General features: G+C 40.0%; 1 non-coding gene across 1 annotated transcript; it reads right to left on the bottom strand.

Annotated features, from left to right (window-relative positions):
* Positions 1 to 4,055: 4,055 nt before the first annotated feature.
* Positions 4,056 to 4,189, bottom strand: LOC118526226 (small nucleolar RNA SNORA31). Its single transcript, XR_004912518.1, has one exon. It is a non-coding gene; the product is annotated as a small nucleolar RNA SNORA31 (small nucleolar RNA).
* Positions 4,190 to 5,007: the final 818 nt, after the last annotated feature.

Here is a 5,007-nt window from a genome sequence, read left to right as displayed (position 1 = left end):
TGAACAAAAAGCAAAAAGATAGGTTGGTGGGAAGGATCTAGGTCAGGAACTAAAAAGCCATGGCAGCTAGGGCAGAACAGGCTGGTCATCCCCAGTGTCTACGCTCCCATTCTTCTTTAATCCTCAGATTGTGCCCTTTAGCAGGGCTTGTCACCACCCAGGACAAGGACCCTATTTTCTAGTCTTCCTTGCAGCTCTGCCTGGTCCATTAGCCAATGGAAATCTGGCAGATGTGCCTGGTGTTCAACTACCAGCAAGTTCTCTTCAAGTGAGGTATTCACCCCTTTTTTCTGCGGTGGAAAAACAGTGCCTGGGGTTTCAACAGTTTCTTGGACCATGAGATGATCTCAGGACCTAAAGCTATGATCCGAAGTCAGAGGAGTGAGAGAGAGCCAAGATCCCTTGCACTGTGGGCCATCACACCAACCTTAGACTGCATCTTTTTTGAGGTTTAGAGGGAAATACATTATCTTAGTTAAACCATAATCATTTGGGGTTTTTCTGATACTTACAATTAAATGTAACCCTAACTCATTTTATTGGGATTATCCAAACACGAAAGTGTACTGACTACCTGTGACAGCCTAAGGATAGTGCCAGGCTTTGAGGTCATGAGGCATCACCCCAATTAACTAGGAAAACAATACACATATTAAACAAGACAAATCATGATACAACTATCATTCAAAGATGGCAGAGATACTAACATCATGATACAATTACATACTAAGTTTTATTGAGTTAAATTTATAAGCAGGGAAATGGCAGAGCGCCCACAGTGCTCCAGACTTGCCTTATTGGAAATCTGCTGTGGCCCAGTGTGTCTAGGCTAGAAGAACCACAAGAAGCATCCCAGTAAGTAAGTCCTAGATTGCACTTTATAGGATCAGAGGCCGGAGAACAATGAAGGTCCCTGGATGAATAAATGGTGTTAAAAAAGAAGAATCCCCAGAGGGAAGTAGCTCCTATCAGCCTGTAGTGCATGACTGCATAACCCCAGGCCAGCTTGCTTGTCTTCAATGACCTGTTTGCCTCACCAGCACCTTTGGTTCAGGTGACACCATTGTACACTGTCCCGCACAGGAAGAGCCTATTTAGGTAATTCCCCCACAGTTCTAAGAGGAGCACTGTGAGAAATGGATGGACGAGAGTGGAGTGGGGAAGAGTCTGGACCAAACTGAGATGGGGAGGTGAGGATGGACCAAGTGTTTAATAGGTTTATTTAATAAAATGTATAGAATTCAGTATTGACCAATTACTTATTCACTTAATCTTTACAATAGCTTCATGAGGTAGGTACTACTATCGTTCCCATTTTTGAAATGAGGGAACTGAGACCCAGAGATGTTGATAGCTGTGTAAGGTCACACGTGTAGTGTGCAATGAAGTAGGGATCTGAACCAACGTGACCAGGTGCCAGAGTCCCCCCACCTCTCTGCTGCCTCTTCATAAGGCTGTCCCCCAGTTAGGGGAAGCAGCTAACAGGAATCAATATGTGTGCTATGTGCACCACTGTGCTAAATGCTGTCTCTATATTATTTCACTTAATTCTCACAATAACTCTAGGAAGTAGATGCTATTATTAGCCCCATTTTATAGACGAGTACACCACTGATCAGAGAGATTAAGTTAATCATCCCCCAAAGTCCAACAGATTTAACATGAAAGAGCTAAGATTCCAACCCTGGCCTTACAGATTCCAGAGTATGTGCTGAGAACCACCATACCCTATTAAAGAATGTACAAGATGGATGAAGGAAGAAAGGGAAGGGGACATTAATGTAATTCAAACTGGGTAGAGGAAAGAACTTGAGTCTAAACATGGGACAGCCAGGGGCAATGAGAATCTGTACATTCCTGTATCATTAATGCAATAATTTAGTTTTCTTTTTTTTTTTTAAGGTATGTTTTATTCATTGGTATAAATAAATATAATCATGAACTGCATTGCCTGGGAAAGTTTATGAAAGGAGGGGCTTCAACTGCAGGAGATCTAAAATAACAAAGACCTCTTCTGAAGTTTAGCTTGGGAGGCCCCAAATTTAAATTTATACCCCCCAGCTGGACTGGAAAAATATAAAAGCCAAACGGCCAAGTTAGCCTTGGAATCCTTATATTGCCCTCCAAGAAGCATACGTTCTGATTGAGTGTTGAGCACAGCAGGAAATATCATTACAGACCTAGAATCCAGATTTCTACCAGAAAATGCGAAGCATCTGGCAGTTTTGAAAGGTAATCTTTCCAGATTTACTTTCACATAAACTATACTCCAGTACAGCACTAGAAATCATGGGGGAAGATTGTTTTTAATACAGTGGTTCAGAGAACAGCACAGGGAAACTTAAATGAAGACAGCATTTCATCTCCAGGTCTTTATTAGTAAAAATAACACCCTAGACCTTCCTTATTTGTTAAGAAAGGTGGGCTCACTAGGATAGTCTTAAGATATTTCCCAATGCCTCCTATGTAGCACATTAATTTCTAGGGAATTCTGTGGGGCGCCTCTTTTCTGAAGCAATTGGCCATTGATTACCCATTAGTATGGTGGTTGTTATTTTTCTCTACAGGAAGCTAACTGAAGTTTCAAATTATCTTCCACAACTTCGCTGTGAGCACAGCACTGAATTCCTTTTTTTATTAGTTGGAAAGACCAGTTTCTGGTTTTGTTTTTTGTTTTTGTTTGTGTGTGTGTGTTTTTTCTTTAAATTACATCTCTAGTTTTAAATCCATGTGGATTGAAGGGAAACACATTGTTTTCTTTTTTCTTTACTCTTTTCTCTTTTTCTATTCTTTCAGAAATAATGTGGATTGAGCTATGCATAAACAATCAAGAAAACATTTTTGTAGCTTTCATTGCACTCCTAACGTCTCTCAGATGATTTCTCTCAGCACAAAACCTATTATAAGTAAGAGAAGGTCAAAGTATAGATTTTAATCTTAGAGGGGGAGGTAGACAGAAACTAGAGCAAAACCAGACAACTTGAGAAATTCTCAATGATCAATGTTCTCAACATCATAAAATGGAAACAGGAGAGGTGGTTTTTTTTTTTTCTTTAAGACATCCTGGAAATAGTCATTTATAGCAGAATGCACAATGTGAGATGTTTGAAGTGTGTGTGAAATATAAAAGCCAAGCTGAAAATGTACATTATCAAGATTGTTAGACAACACTGCATTATTGTTTTTCCAAAAGCAGAGCATGAATTTGGATCTTAATTACAATGAAAGCAAGTGTGTAAAAGAAAAGTTTATTTCCTATTGTTGTTTGTCTGTAATTGATAGTGTGACAAATAATTGCACCGCTATTGTGTATGGCAGATAAGTAACTTCGGTAGAAATCTTGCCCTACACGGCAACCAAACAGCTGTTTATCATTGGCCTAATTATCAAGTTAATGAGATGCTAATTTCTATATTCATAAGGCATGCATGAGCAAGTAATAGTGTATGCAAAACAGGGTTTAGTGACAAACTTAATAAATAACAAAGCAAGGTATTGGTAAATAAACACAAATGGTTTTAAAATCTAGGACTTAGCTCACTGGGAAACTGTACAGCTCCAGGATGCATGCCCGGCTGTCTACTGTCTTTAATGCATACACAGTGCTGATAGCAGCCTTCCTTCACTCGGTAGTCTTGACTCAGCTCCTGCCGTGTCTATGGAACTCCTATTACAGTTGCTCAATGGGGGCAGAATCAGACACACTGCAGATTTATGGATGGCTGTTTCAATCCCTATGGGATTGTGGTGCCAGGTTTCCAATTTCCCCAGCCCAAGATGGGATGACCTTTTTTAGGAAATTAATATTATCAGGAAAACTCTCCAATAAGCACTGCCTTGAAACGTGTTTTTCCCTTCTCCCAGTCAACAGTGCCTCTATGGGAAAGTCTGTATAACATCCAGATTTGGGGTTTTCTTACAGACTTGAAGAGAAGAATGGATTTTTGTTTGTTTGTTTTTTTTTGTTTGTTTTTTTTTTTTTTTTTTTTTGGAGTAAAACAAGATTTCATTGTTGACAAGGTTACTTCTGAGTTGCAGAAATTCTTCTGGTTTTTCCGTGTACTCCCCCATTCAATCTTGACTGCCATAATGAGACAGACAGAAAGCGCGAGGACACTTTTTTCTTGCATCTCTAGTGGAAACCTTAGCAGCAGACAGGAACTGCTCCAGGTCTGTCAAACGGATGCATTTGTTTGTTTGTTTTTAAATAAGAATAACTGTGAGTAGAGTAGTAATAATAACACTGAAGTAATTAAACCAAATAGTAAAGCACGTGACAATTTGCAAAATTTGTCTTTAAGGCCTGGAGTAGCAGGAAAGAAAATTATTTGGGTTGTTTTTAAGGTAGAATTTGAAACTTTTGAAATGGTTTGAGGGGCACCTGGGTGGCTCAGTCGTTAAGCGTCTGCCTTCTCTCAGGTCATGATCCCAGGGTCCTGGGATCCAGCCCCGCATCGGGCTCCCTGCTCGGCGGGAAGCCTGCTTCTCCCTCTCCCACTCCCCCTGCTTGTGTTCCCTCTCTCGCTGTGTCTCTCTCTGTCAAATAAATTAAAAAAATCTTTAAAAAAAAAAAAAAAAAAAGAAATGGTTTGAAATGCTGACTTATACCATCTCCTTCTTGTCATAAGGTCATTAAGAGTGCTCTTTGGGGGCAACTGATCTGCCATCCTGAAATCTGCCATCACCTTGAGGACCTACCACACTTTTCTGGTCCGTATAATATCACACAGAAGAAGGAAAGTGGTAGATCCAGGAAAGCTGCTTTGCCCTTAAAGCAGAGCTACACAGCCTGACAATCAACTTTCCCTTGTTCATTTTTAAGAATGAAGCCACAAGCACGGTGTGTGGAACAGCTAAGAGTGGAAATAAAGGAAAGACGGGAGATGTCACAAAGAAAGTGGATGGTGTGTCTTCTTTAATAACCTGATATGTGATAATCCTGGTTGAGAGGTGTGGAACAATGTCAAATTTAAAGTTCTATCATGGTTTATTTCCTAACCTGAAAAC

This window comes from Halichoerus grypus, chromosome 5 (assembly GCF_964656455.1).
Source record: "Halichoerus grypus chromosome 5, mHalGry1.hap1.1, whole genome shotgun sequence".
NCBI lineage: Eukaryota > Metazoa > Chordata > Mammalia > Carnivora > Phocidae > Halichoerus > Halichoerus grypus.
This window is presented reverse-complemented; position numbering and strand designations above follow the sequence as displayed.